The following is a 15,046-nucleotide window of genomic DNA, read 5'->3' on the forward strand; positions in this document are numbered from 1 at the left end:
CTGCCACGCTCTGCAAACATGCATGCACACACCGAACGGCTCCAAGTTTCCTCACGTAACTTCCGTTTGCGAGCCAGCGCGAACCAACAGGCGTATTTGATGCGGTGACGTTATCGGCAGTTTCTGCGTGCTTCGCCGTTCCAGAAGAGAGGGGCAGGCAGATGTTTGCATACGCAGCGAAAATGATTGCGACGGCAGCGTGCAGAGCCTGCGTTAGTGGAGTGCCCTGGCGTACCATCGATTCTGCATAGAACGCACAGTGTTCTGGGTATGGGCGTTCCACAGGCGTACGGAGGAAAGAGTAAGAAAAGGAAAGAGGGCCGTCTCGCCGTTGTTGTTTTGGCGGCGAACGACCCGTGGCAATCGAACATCGATCTCGTGTCGTCTTGACGTTTTCAAGATGTAAAAAAAAAGGAAATCTATAGCGCCTTCTCTAATGTGTTTTATTACTTGTGTGAGGGTGTTTATTTGACCATTAGTCGAGGTATTCACAGTAAATGACTGCACTCGCTTGATTCGCGCCATAATAGCTTTGATGGACCAGTCGGCGGCTGCAAGTGAATAGTGGCCTTAAGAAAAGATAAATACAAACTAACGCTTTTTTGTTAGTAATATTTTAGCGTGTGATTGCGTACGCCCTTCAAGGTGTGCCCCTGTCCGTTGGCGTTTTTCACGCTGAAAAGGCTTCGCCGCATTAAGGATATATTTGCAGCAAAGCACGCTTTACAAGCAAACAATTTTTGTTTTGTTTGGAAGGAACCAGGGTGTCGAACCAGAATTTTTTCGGGTTCGGTTCAGGCTCGGGTTCACTCCTTTCGTGTTCAATTCCGGGTTCGGCTCCAGAGTGACATTCCATTTCGGTTCGAACCGGTTCGGACCCTATTGAACCGGTTCAAACGGGTTCAGGACAAAAAAATTAGAACGTAGATGGGTTGTAATCAACCTTGTTATGCAGTTTGCTTTTTTCTCACGCATTGATATATAAAATAAAAAATACAAAAATTTTATCAATGTGAGATGTTCTCACTTTACCCACTTTATTGTCCGCGGCAAAAAGACGAATTTACGGCAATAGGCGCAAAATCAAATGAACTCGAAATGAATGCAAATCGGCCACGTGTACGCATAATCCATCTGATGAGGTATAAGGCGAAAAGCCGATGGATTTTGCGTCTACAAAACCCCACAGCTTGAGCAGTTTCGGAGACCCCGCTGCGCGAGTAATTGGTCTCCCCTAAAGCTCGAGTAATCGGGAATTTCTCGTACGCATGCGCACTTACGCGGACGCCGACGTGGCCGCCGCACGCGGCCTCTAACGTCCCGCGCGCTATTGAGAAACGAAGCGGTCATGTATCGGCACCTATATATACAGACAGACACCTTTCCGTCGCCCCGAAACCGACTTCCAAGTCCGACTTCCGACTTTGGCCGCACCACTCGGTTATAGCGAACGAGGAGGAGCCGTAAACTATACGCGAAGTTGAAGAGGTAGTGCTTTCAGTAAGCGCAGAAATGAAAGAGCGTCTCTGACCTTCACGACACTGCCCCGGAAAGAACATCTGAATCAAAAAATGAAATAAAAGGCGGCACTGCCGCGCGCAGATCTAGCCAGGAAGTCCGGCGTCCGGTAAAACTGTCAACGGTAACGTAAACACTGTAACGATATGCTATAACTCTCTACTGATACAGTAAGTCACCGCCGGCCAAGCCCACGTCGATGGCCTACGAGGGCAATCACTGCCTGCGTGTGGAAGAAACGCGATGCGTGTGGTAAAGGAGCATCGTCGAAAGCGAAGTGCATGACCATGGTCGTGGATCAACAGCAGCGATTTGATAATTTTGAAAGCCTTGCTGTCCATGCTGGTCACGTGGTATGCATAGCCCGCCCAGTCGGCTACATCTTTTGCGCTGCTACCACGTGCCGGCAGCGACATACGGCGGACAGTGAAACTGATGCACTCTGTGCCAGAAGCGCTGCGCTACTTTCGTCGCTGCATGAGCCCACGAACGACAGAAGCAGCTCGAAAACACACATGACCAGACGCAGATCTGTGGCACCGTTTCGTTGATCCATAGCTGTCCTGATGTTTCCTCGGATAACTACGTTCCTGCGGATCACAAAATCGCAGAAGCACGTGCTCTGACTAAGACGCTTAACACCAAGTACGAGGACTCCCGTGCTGCCAGGAATCTTATTTATGTGGACGACCTGCCACCAGCAGCCGTGGACACTTGAACCACTATTAGTTATACCCCGTCCCTGAATTTGACAGTTGGTAGCAAGGGTGTCGACGAGGATTAAATGACCGCCCTAGATGGCCTAGAAGGAGCCGCGGCAGGATCTGATTTGCACAAGTAGGCATGAATAACGCAGTTTTGTAAGAAATAAACGCCACTTTTAGCGGCCTTAGTATTTTTGGCTGTTATACAGAGAGTCCACTTACTACAAACATCGGATATAACGAACGGAATCCGCTTGACCGTCAGGATCGTTATAAATTGGCTCGACTGTAATTTCTATCGGCGGCGAAAACCTTTTTTCACGCCTCAAACATGGACGTTACGCGTTAGGCCGTACCTTCGCGCCAAGGAGGCGATTGTGCCATGGTCAGTGAATCGCTACTTGTGCGAGCAACGAGAAATCATTGAGCAATAAAATGATTTTTTTTGTCGTGACGCTGTTTTTTGGGGACATAATTCAGCAATCTCTTAAAAAGACATTTAAGATTATGCGCTTAACTATAACGTTTCTTTCTGCGATGAAAGACTACGGAATTCCGTGCGAACTCTTCGCGTCCATAGGACTGCTTAGCGTGTGGGAAACCCGCATGATGGATGAACACACAGATCCACAGCGTTCAACGAGGTAGGTTGCTGTTGAAAGAACAGTACTCTTTAGCGCAGGAGGAATATGTTGAGCAAATTCAACCTCCTGACTGGTGCCAGAATTTTTATGTGCGGGCGGAGTAAAGAAGTCATGGTGGTGTGAGGCCTTATGCCGAGATCACTGTATTCGACGAGATCAAGCAAGGCACGAGGAGGGTCAGCGAGGTTCCTAATATTCCTTGCAACAAAGGTAGAAAGAAGCCTCGGAGATGGCGAAGTAGCCAAAGGCTAAACAGTGTCTTGGTGGTGAAGTAGATGGTGAAGGTGAGGAGATGTGAAGTGGTAGTGAGGAGATGTGAAGTGGTAGTGAGGAGATGGTGGTGAGGAGATGGTGAAGTAGCCAAAGGCTAAAGTAGCCAAAGACTAAACGGAGCTTTTCTGTTGTTCCGCCCCTAGCACGAATCCAACTCGGAGTATTCACACTCTTTTAGTTTTAGTTGTTCTTTTTACTGCGTTAACAGCATAGCTTCCTTTCCCAAAAATAACCGCGCTGTGCGTGCGTGCGTGCGTGCAGCCTCCACCCTCGATGCCCACTCTGGTGGGCGCACATCCGGGAACTCACTGGTAAAAATGCATCTCCGGCAACCTTCACCCGTCCGCCCATCACCTACCTGTACCCGATGTAGCCGAGGCGGATTGTTGTGAATGCTCAACGTATGCCGTCGCCCAAGCGTTCTAAGACAAAACACCAACAAGCATACGCCTCTCGTCTCAGACACCAAGAACCGGAAGTATGACAGCGAAAAGTAGATATAAGACGTGTAGGGTCTGCTCGCGGGCAAGTCAAATCTCGCGCCGCTCACTGCGGGTAGCCTGGGACCCCGTCTTCCCGAGTGGGGGGGCGGGGGGAGCGAGGCTGGGAGAGAGCCTTTATAAGGCGAGACCGGAGAGGCTCGCGGTCTCTCGCTCTTGGACCAGCCCTGCCGAAAGGACCACCTGACCCAGCTGCCACGACGACGACCGGCCCCCCTGATGTGAGAATAAACCCTTTGTACAAAGTCCTGCCTCGAGTGACTGCCTGTGCGTCCCCGCGCAGAGGAATTGCCCACAAATAATGGCGCCCAACGTGGGGCTTTAATTAACACCTTGTGGACAATTTCTCTGCCGATTTTGGGACGTGCAGCCAGACTCGTGGCAGGCCCTCTTTGTTCAGGGCCACGCCGGACCGATAGGGTTAAGGAGCGCGTCAGGCGGAATGTTCGCGGAGTAGCGACTTGTGTAGTCTTGTAAATTTGTTAGGGGTTTTGTGTTATTTATGTAGTTTTCGGGCGTTTTGTGTTGTGTATTTCCGCGTGTTTGTAGATAGATTGTTGTGTATGTGAATGTTCTTGTTGCCATGAGCAGTTAGCCGGTGCGGCCGGACAGTTAGCGCGAACTATGCCTCCCAGAAAGGATGTTTCAGCCACGGCTTTGGATGGCGGGGCAGCCGGTAGTGAGACGGCCGACGCGGCGGCCGTAATGGGGCATGTGACTGAGATGTTTGCCGCATTAGCCCGTCAGCTCGGTTCGGTGGCTGGCGCCAACCAGGCCGCAGCATCGGTAGCATCGGCGACAGCATCGCGCCCGCGGATAAATATGGAGGTCCCCTCCTTTTCCGGGTACACGGACGCGAAATCAGTCCACGAGTTTTTACAACAACTCGAGGACTACCAGACGGCTCTGGGCGCCCCAGATGACGTAGTGCTAGGGCAGGTCCTGCCTGTAGCACTCGTCGAGAGCGCGGCGCGATGGAGGCGCTGCCAGCCGACTTTCCAGTCGATGGCGGACTTCAAAGATCGTTTCCGCGCCGAGTTCTTGCCGCCTGATTATGAGCGCCGGATGCTGGATGAGCTCGCGTTGCGCACCCAACACCCAGAGGAAAGCCTCCTCGAGTACGTACGCGCAATGCAGGAGCTGTACAAGAGGGCAGATCCGACGGCAACCGACCGAGATCAGGTTGCGCGTGTGATCAGGCAGTGCCATCCACGCTTCAAGCCGTATCTGCGGGGCCGCAGTTTTACAAACCTCGAGGCCCTAGCGCAGGAGGCCAAGACCGTGCAGGCGGATTTACTCGCCGAACTGCGCTACCAGCCGCCCCCCAGGCCGGCCGAATCGCTAGAACCGGGATGCGCATGGGATGGAGGCCGAGAATGCGCGATGAGGGCTCGGCGCGCCGAGGTAATGGCCGTGGAAAGGCAGGCGGAACCCCCTGTTGTCCCTCGCGCGCTTGACCCGTACGCATTCGAGCAGCGGCGTCGTGCCGGTCTCACAGGCCACGCGCGGAGCGAGCGTCAGGAATGCGCGGAGAAAGGGGAGAGTCGTCCCCAACCGCTTCGTGGAACGAGGGGTCCTCCGTCCACGCGACGGGTGAATGACCGGCTTTGCTGGAATTGCAACCAGCCCGGCCACGTGGCACGCGAATGCCAAGCTAGGCGTATGCAGGGAAACGCCAGGCGCTGGCGGTGATGTCTGGTGGCACCGACCTTTCACCGTCAGCGGGAGAATTTCATGGTTGTCAAGGCGCTAGTCAGGAAAAGAACTCCCGCGCCGGCGACAGGGAGGCCTTTGTCCCGCTCGCCTGTAGAGCTCAGGGAGTCGTTCCGCGCTCAAGCCCTTTTATGCTAGTGCAGTTAGCGGGTCGATGCTACTCTGCACTCGTAGACACAGGCTCAACGCTGTCACTGGTCGGTGACGAGGTGTACGAGGCCTGCCGGATAGGTAACATCCGTGTCAGACCGGCCGAAACCCCGTTAAGCTTAGCAGCTGGGGCGGCAAGGGCAAAGGGAGCAGTGCGTCTTATGATGCGTTTTGACGGCAGAAAGCGGAGACATCGCTTCGTCTATCTGCCTGGCTTGTCAATACCAGTAATTCTGGGAAGGGATTTTCTCTCGAGCGAAGGCATTGTGCTCGACATGGGGGAGAATGGCTATCGTTACAGCCAGCTCGCCCCCCTCATTCCCTTCGAAAGCGCATCCTTGCCCGGCTGTCCTGCACAAAAGGTGGTTGTCCACACCTGTGCGACAGAAAGGCAGGTGAGCTCCCTCGAGACGCTGAGAGACGGTGGCCCGTTAGAAGCGATTATTGCGTCTTTCTCAGGACCCAGTAGTCAGCGCCGAAGGCTCGCGGAAACTTTACTCCCGTTTTCGGATTGCTTCACGGAGAAACCGGGCAGAACCGACCTGCTTCAGCACGAGATTCAGACGGGTGATACGCGCCCTTTCAGGTGTAACCCGAGGCCGTTAAGTGCGCATAAGAGGCAGCTTCTCGACTGTGCCCTAGACGAGATGATTGACACCGGTGCGGTGAGACCCTCACAAAGTCCCTGGGCGTCCCCAGTGGTTCTAGTGCCGAAGAAAGATGGATCGGTCAGGCTGTGTGTTGATTATCGTAAGCTCAACTCACTGACGCCTACGGTTGCGTACCCTTTTCAGTCGATCGAGGCTGTGATGTACGCGTTAGGGAACGCGAGGTTCTTCACAGTCCTAGATGCAAGCAGAGGGTACCTGCAGATTGAGGTGGCCGAAGGTGACATTGAGAAAACCGCATTCACCTGCCACCGCGGGCTCTTCGAATTTACTCGACTCCCGTTTGGTTTGTCTAACGCCCCGAGCACGTTCATGCGACTGATGGACATCGTGCTGGGCGATGCAAGGTTCAACTACGCCATGGCGTACCTCGACGACGTTGTGATATTCTCACAGTCGTTCGAGGAGCACCTCATTCACCTGAATTCCGTTCTCGATAGAATGAGACGTGCCGGTCTAACCATAAATCCAAAGAAAGTGCAGTTGGCATCGAAGAGAGTGAACCTCTTGGGCTTTGTCGTGGATGATGGCACACTGAGACCGAATGATGACAAACTGCAGGCAATTCTGAACTACCCCTGCCCCATGGATGTGAAAAGCTTGCAGAGGTTTTTGGGGATGGTTGCGTTCTACAGGCAATTCATCCCGCGCTGTTCGGAGCTTGCAAGGCCGCTGAACCTGCTGTTGCGTAAAGGCTCGAAGTGGGTCTGGGGCAAGGAACAGAGTGACGCATTTGTTGCCTTGGCTCGCGCGATAGCGAATACCGCTAGTCTGCGCCTCCCCGACCTGAACAAGCAGTTTGTCTTGCAGACAGACGCTAGTGACTACGGTGTTGGAGCTGTTTTGTTGCAGGAACACGAGGGCAAACTGCGCCCTGTCGCGTTCGCTAGTCGCACGCTCACATCGGCGGAGCGGAATTACTCCGTGACCGAAAAGGAATGCCTGGCGATCATGTTCGCATTGTCGAAGTTCGACATGTACCTAGACGGAGCGGTCTTCACCGTGCAGACAGATCATCAGGCATTGTCTTGGTTAAAGAGGCTCAAGAACCCCGCAGGCAGACTCGCGAGATGGGCGCTGACGTTGCAACGTTACGCGTACGCCATCGAGTACCGCCGGGGCAGCTTGAACAAGGTGGCCGATGCTTTATCGCGCGCACCATGGAATGCTGGCGGAAGCGCTTCAGAGGCGCAGCCCAGCTTTGTAAAAAGCGGCGTCACCGCTGTTGGAGAGGAAGAGAGGGCGGACGGGAGTGTCGCGCCCTGTTTGGAGAGAGAGGAGACGGACAAAGGTCCCGCACGGTGCTGTGACGGAAGGGAAACACAGCAGCTCGTGGCGGCGACCGCTCTCCTGCCTAGGAGCGAGGCAGAAAGAAATCTGTCTTGGGGAGTAGCGGTCAGTAGAGAAGAGCTGATCGAGGCCCAGAAAGCAGACGGTCTTTGCCAGCGGGTGCTGAAGGAGCTTGCGAGCAGCGCAGCTTGCACCGGGAACGCTGAGGGCAAGTACGACGCGTATCTGCTGGGCGATGATGGCTTGCTGCTCCGCTATATTCCCCAACTTGACGAGGAAGCGGCGATAGCATCCCCTTTCCGAGTCGTGGTCCCGAGAAGGTTGCGGAAACGGTTCCTGCAGTACTTCCATGACTCAGCGCTGGCAGGCCATGGCAGCGGCAGTAAGACTTACGACAAGTTATGCCGTGTCGCGACCTGGCCAGGCATGAGAAAGGATGTGCTGGGATACGCCCGTACCTGCCCGGTATGCCAGGTAGCCAAGCCTCGGGCGGGCAAGCCCGCTGGCATGATGAAGGCGGTAGTTAGCAACTACCCGTGGCAAGTGGTCGCGTGCGATATCATGGGACCCCTCCCTCGGTCCGCACGCGGAAACCAATTCATCCTGGTAATAACGGACCACTATTCCAAGTGGGTTGAGGTTTTCCCCCTTAGGAAGCTTGTGTCGGAACGAATTTCGGAAAAACTGTTGGAGACTTTCACTCGTTTCGGTTTCCCTTCCGACCTGATTACAGACAATGCTTCGTATTTCACAAGCAAAGTCTTTGTAGACTCTTGTCGGGCGCTTCAAATCCGCCACAGGAGAACGAGTCCCTACCACGCTCAGAGCAACATAACCGAGCGGGTGAATCGAAATCTGAAGAGCATGCTGGTCGCGACGACCGAGCAGCACAGAGATTGGGACGCGCGGCTGTCCGAACTGGCGTTCGCTACAAGGACAACCGTGAACAGGTCAGTGGGTATTACACCCGCTTACTTGAATTTTGGGAGAGAGATCGCTTTTCCGCTAGAGAATGCCCTACTCGACGCGGCGGGGCCTGCGCCTCCTCCGCTTTCGCAGTACGCGGCAAGGCTCCGGGAGCGCCTGGAGGCAGCGCAGCGAGCAGCCCGCGAAAACCTCGATGTGGCGCGCATGGAGCAGGCGGATCAGTACAACAAAGGTCGCCGTCACGTCGTTTTCAACACGGGCGACTTAGTACTCAAGAGAACGCACCCACTTAGTAACGCAGCGCGCGGTTTCGCCGCGTCGCTAGCGCACAAGTGGGCTGGGCCGTACGAAGTTACGGCACGGACTACGCCGCTCACCTACCAGTTGCGGTTGTTGACAAACGGCGAAACCGCCGGTCCGGTGCATGTCGCTGATTTAAAGGCTTTCCACCTTCGCAAGGACGATGGCTGCGAAGCGGTGGAAAATCAGCGCGATGCGGCGATCTCACCCCCGGGAGGACGAGCAGGTAGCGGTGCGGTTCGCAACCCACGCTACAACCTGAGGACCAGGTAGCACCCGTGTCTCTCGATCAATTATCACTCGCAGTGCTCTCGCCCTCTCAGTATGTCTTCTAGGAAGCTCCAGCGGACCGACGCCCGTGGCTCGGACTCCAGAAGGCAAGGCAGACCACCGTCGAACGGTGGCCGCCATCAAGGCGCGCCACCCGGCTGGCGGCAGGAGCCGCGCGAGTGGCGCAGGTTCCACGGCCGCGATGGCCCCCACCGCCCGCCAAACCACATGCCTAACCACTGGAGAGCACCTCCCAGTGGTGCAGGACAACGCAAGAGCGCCAGTGACGACCAGGCGCAGGGCCCCCCTCAGCACCCAGCCGGCGCTTCGGCCGCCGAGCAGCCGCAACCCAAGCGGCCCAGGGTCCTGCGGCACGTGGCCACCTGGACCACGGTCGCCAACGGAGCGGCCATCTCTTACTGCGCGCGGTCCAGGTGGCGGGACCAGGCGCAGCCCCTTCGCGGCGGAAAAGCGCTTGGCGGCTGCAGCGCCTTCCCCCGCTGCGCCACTGCAGAGGGGCGGCCCGGAGGAGGCGGCCCTCCGCATCCTCCAGTCCAGCCGCCCAGACCTGCTGTCCCCGGCGGCCGAGGAGCTGTGGAGGGCGCTGCCGGCAGGGCCCACAGCGGAGCCAGGCGCCTCGCCCCCCCGGGCGGCTCGTGAGGAGCCCGTCCAGCCAGCGGTGAGCGGCCCCCCGGCGAGCACCCCTCCCCCCTGCGACGACTCTATGGACCCGGACCCGGAGGTCATCGAACGCCTGCTGGCGGACCCCGGGACGGACGTTTGAGGGGGGGGGGAGATGTAGGGTCTGCTCGCGGGCAAGTCAAATCCCGCGCCGCTCACCGCGGGTAGCCTGGGACCCCGTCTTCCCGAGTGGGGGGGCGGGGGGAGCGAGGCTGGGAGACAGCCTTTATAAGGCGAGACCGGAGAGGCTCGCGGTCTCTCGCTCTTGGACCAGCCCTGCCGAAAGGACCACCTGACCCAGCTGCCACGACGACGACCGGCCCCCCTGATGTGAGAATAAACCCTTTGTACAAAGTCCTGCCTCGAGTGACTGCCTGTGCGTCCCCGCGCAGAGGAATTGCCCACAGACGCCAAACAGCGAATTCAAGATCCAACAGTCCGAGAACAGTGTGATGAAGCCACCCGTTAGCGACTGGCATTAATTTTTTTTTTATAAGCAGAACACTTCAGCGAATCGGCGTAACGAAATCATTTTATTGCTGTTACATTTCAATGCAGTAGCATCTTTCTGGGCGTTATCACTATCACGTGGCAGCGAACGCATGCATTTCGGCATTGCCCTTTTGTGTAATTGGTATTTAATTTCTTTCTTATATCTCTACCGCTGCCAAGAGCCCACGCTTTCCTTGCTTTTTTCCGTCGCGTGCAAAAAAATATATTCTGATTCTAAAAAAATGAGCTGCATCAATTTATCCATCCGTTATTTGGTAAAAATAGTATCAATACCTCGTGTTCAACGCGTCGAGTAGACACGGGGGCTATATGATGGACGGTGTAGTGGAAGACTCGAGATTAACTTAGACCAGCTGGGGTTTTGGAGCGAGAGCTCCACTACGCCATGTTTTGCCAAGGTCATCGGGTGTTGCACTTTAACCTTCAGCAGGCGGAGCACCGGAGGTGTGGCTGCGACGTAAGAGCACGTGACTCGCCGCAGCTGTAGCCGCCACGCCCTTGCTCTGACCGCGGTCACGCGGTGCGCCAACTGCCGCTTCGCCAGATGTGGTCATGTGAGACGCCACTCTCGCATGCAGTTTCGCCATGGATAAGAGCGCGGCTGACAATCTGCGCGAAGCGCCTGCGATGCGTTTCAGGCGTTTAACAATGCGCAGCCAGGTGTACTGGTGCTTTCGCTCTGTCTAACTAGGTTTAGAAGTGTTAAACTACTGGCATTTTTTTTGTTTCAACTTGCGACAGCGTACGCGCGTTTTTATTTCGCCTGCTTCGAAATTCGGCCCTCGAGGCCAGGATCGAACCCCGCAACCTTGGAATAAGCAGACGAGCTCCACAGCCAATGAAACATTTTCTTTACTGCACCACTGACCCATCGTCAGGGGTTTTATTTACTACCTGTTGTCTGAGACAACGCTTACAAAAGTGGCACGGCCCAAGGTTGTGGTTCAGTGTTTAGGGCGCTTGGCTACTTATTCGGTGAAGCTAGGTTCGAACTCGGCCGCGTTTCGTTGCAGGCAGAACGCAAAAGGCACCCGTGTGCTGTGCGATGTCAGTCCACATTAGAGATCTCTGGTTAATCAAAATTATTCCCGAGCCCTCCACTACAGAATCGGTTTCTCTTTCTCCTTTCGCTCTCACCTTCCTCCCCTCCCTTACGGTGCGGTTCAGGTATCCATCGAGAATGAGACTGTTTCTGCGCCATTTACTTTCCTCAAAAACCACCACCACAACGCTGTTAGGTCATTTGTTTCATTTATTTGCGGTAAATGACACAAAGAAAGGGAAGGTATTCTCAACCGGTGTCTAAAGGACTATGCACAACGAATTTTATTGCGTGTTTTCTCCTTTCAAATAATGCCCTAGATATTTGAATATATGGATCACCGTGTGGTATCCGCCTGCGGCTGCTGAATAATACACAAAGGAATTTATTCTTCCATGCTGTTTCGGTTTCATCAGCCGAACGATGGCTCTGACGTGTAGTTAAACTTTAGGTGATGTGAGACGCGGAAAAACTGTGATACAAACGCTGATACGTTGTGCACATTAACCAGCCTGCTTCAAAGGCTAGAATTACAACAAACAACGCATTAGCAGTTGTATTGTTGCTTTTTTCGTGCCTCACGTAACCTAAACTCAACTACATGCCACAGCCATCGTCCTCTGGACGGAACCGAAATAGCGTCAAGAAGAAATTCAAATATAAACTTTTTATTCGTTGAAGGCGAATACGGGGTGCTCCATACCAATGTCGAAAGCATCGTTTGAAGGAAGAAAACACGCAAGCGAAAATTTGGTCCTTTATCGAGCTAGAGAATTGCGAGCAATTAAATTAAAACCGTACGCAAACATGTAAAGGCCCCATGGGCGTCCGGAGGGGGGGGCAAGGGGGGGCGGCTGCACCCCCCTGGAAAATCACTCACTCGAACCGTGAGTGATGGCCGCACGCCAGGGGCGGTGGTGCGCTCAGCCAAAAGGGTAAAAGCAGCCCCGCTTCGACGCTTGGTCACATCTGCGAAATGCCGCGTCCGGGCGCGCGTCGTTCCGCCGTTTTCAAACCACGCCACCGCCAGCTCTGCTGAAGGACGACCTGTTGCAGACATGCAGCGGCACCGGCGAGCATGTGTTTCGAGCCGTCTTGAGATGGGTGTCTGTTTCTTTGATCTCTAGAGAGATAGCGACACGGAGGCAGACAGTGCACAGGGGCCACCGATGAATTCTTGAGGGGGGAAGGACAAATCAGCCGTGTCCACCCCCGCTTTGTCGGGCTGCTCAGGGGCAAGCGGGCGACGAGTTGGCGCCGCCGCCGCTCGCTGTCTCCTCCGATCCACGAGAGAGCTCAGTGCGGTAGAAGCGCCGCTTTCAGAACCTTCGGCAAAGGGGATTAGCTGCTTTTGTTCACGGCGACGCAGTCTCCAGAGGCGCCCCCACACCAGCGTTCCTTGCGTCTTCTCCGAAAACCAGCGCCTTTGGTCAACGCAGCCCGATGGCGCCTGCCTGGCTCGCCTGTCACCTCTGGCTGGGCCTCAAATCACAACAGCGCTCATGTACTGTGCGTGTCAGTGCATGGTAAAGAGACCCAGGTGGTCGACATTATCCGAAACTCTGTACTACTCCGTCCCTCATAGCCTGAGTCGTTTTGGGGCTCTGAACCCCATAAAAGCACAAAAACAAATTTTCCGACCGAATTAGTTGCGGGTGTCCCTTCCCCTCGGAAGTCGCGCGGCGTTCCTTACACCCCAAAAGTGCGCATTCGTGGATATTGTGGCAAGTAAGCCCTTGCACGTGTGCGCGCCTCTGTGTTTGTGCTTCGGTGTTTTTAGTGGCGGGTTGTCAACGAAGCTGAGAACAACCAAGACAGCGGACGAGAAAACGACGAGCGGTGAGCAGTGCGTATGCGGTTGCTCGACTGCGGATGCGCGAGCAAGATGGAGCGAGGTGTATGAAGCTGCGAGCGTGCATATATCTTGTAAATAAGTTTTCGTTGTATATATAGTCATCTTTTGTTTTCAACGTACTCGTTCAACCATTTTTCCAATCAATATATATGATGACTGTGCACTGAGAGCGTGTAATGAAGCACAGAAATGAATTTATCACCCGTGTAACTACGCAATTCGCCCAGAAAAATCCGAGGCGCCTACAGTTGCTGTTCAAGGAAGACGGACTGAGTGACTGTAGTTGCGTGTTTGTGAACATATTGCGCTGTGTGCTGGTCATCAATTCGGGTGAGTCCAGAACCCGTATGCAGTAAGACTGAGCACTTCGAGTATTGATAGTATCTTTTTGCATTTTTATTAATTTTAATTGTTTCTTTGTTGATAAACTCCAATGTATCTCTACAATCCGCGCTTTAATTTGCTGCTTGTAATTTTCTTTCATGTGTGTATTTTACTTATTTTTTATTTATATATAAATAAATAAATAAATTTACTCCGCGAATAGTGCCTTTTCGCTACGAATATACCCCCCCCCCCCCCCCCCCCTCCGGCGCCAACAACCAATGGGGCCCCCCCCTGCAAAAAATTCTGCGGACGCCCTTGAAAGGCCCAACTCCATCGGCGCTTTTCGGCGCGCGTCCTGCGCGCTTGGGGGCCCACGCGTCGGCCAGAACAGGTCTGCGCGTCCACGACGCTCGCATCCGACAGTGCCAGATATCGGCGCCTGCGCGCGGGCGCTGGCGCGCGCGGGGTCCGGTTTTCGACAATGGGAGGACCGCAGGGCTCTCGGGGACTCTTTTCTTCACGGCTGAAAGCTCTTTCAGGTTCCCTCAAATTTTCTCGGAATCCTTGCAGCTCCCCAACCATCTTTTGTTCACGGCTTGACATTTTTTTTCAGCCGGCTCGCGAGGGGGAGCGAGCCAGCACCAGGACTATGGAGATGCATGCCACTTTTCGACGCTCGTCGCGGCGCGTGCTGGTCGCGCAGGCGCTCCGCGCGCACACCGAAAAGCGTCGATGGAGAATAACTCAAGATTTTACATCAACCTGGCGTACAATGCTTTCAAATTGGCGCTAGTACATTACAGAAGTGTCTATTAGGTTTCTTCGCAGACACCAGACTTCATTTACTTTTGTTGTCTCATATACTGGATGCCATTTTCGAACTTTCCAGCGCAGACAGCTTCGGATGAGTAAACCTACGTGCTAGACCATCTCATTTTCTCTGAAAAGAAAAAGTATGCGGTGTGCAAAAAGAGTGGGGTTGAACCGAGTCCTGAACCGGTTCTTCTTTTCTTTCTTTTTTCTTTGCGTGTGTCGAGGAGGAATTGTGTGCGGCGGTCCAGAACGTAGGCGTGCTCGACTGCAGCAGACAAGTTGTATCCGACAGTAGCGGTGCCTCTGCTTAATAAAGGTTGCGAGTGCGCGGTCGTTGCACACCTGACATGAAACCATCATAACCATGGCGACTGCAGCCAACGCATGAGAGTGCGCGCTCAAGGAAAGACGGAAGCTCGCAGTTCTGGCCTGCCAAAGCAACATTAATTTTCACCATCGTTTCCGATTTTTAAACGAGCCCCAGAACTTCGGGTTAAGCGAGCGCTTGCCCTTAATCACTATGAAAATGCGAAATGCAGAAATTCGCGTGCACCGAGCTTTAGGAACACGTTTTGGTAATACGAAACAACAATTGGTGCCTTCAGAGCAAGGAACCGACTAACCGCGTGTTCCAGAAGGGAGGAGAACAACACTATAAGTATTAATGCGGTTATTTCGATGTCTCAATATTTTACTGATCCTCAGTGTTCAATAACAGCCAAAGGCCAGTAAGGCATTCATGTTGTGCCTAGAATAGAGAGCAAGAAAACGTCCCTGTCCCTCAACCCTATTTAAAGCTTGCTGCATGTAAGGTCTAAAAACGCTGCTAACGCTCATTCTTGGGGGTGTGATTCACTT

This window comes from Amblyomma mixtum, chromosome 6 (assembly GCF_055824585.1).
Source record: "Amblyomma mixtum isolate Tamu chromosome 6, ASM5582458v1, whole genome shotgun sequence".
In the NCBI taxonomy this organism is placed as follows: Eukaryota; Metazoa; Arthropoda; class Arachnida; order Ixodida; family Ixodidae; genus Amblyomma; species Amblyomma mixtum.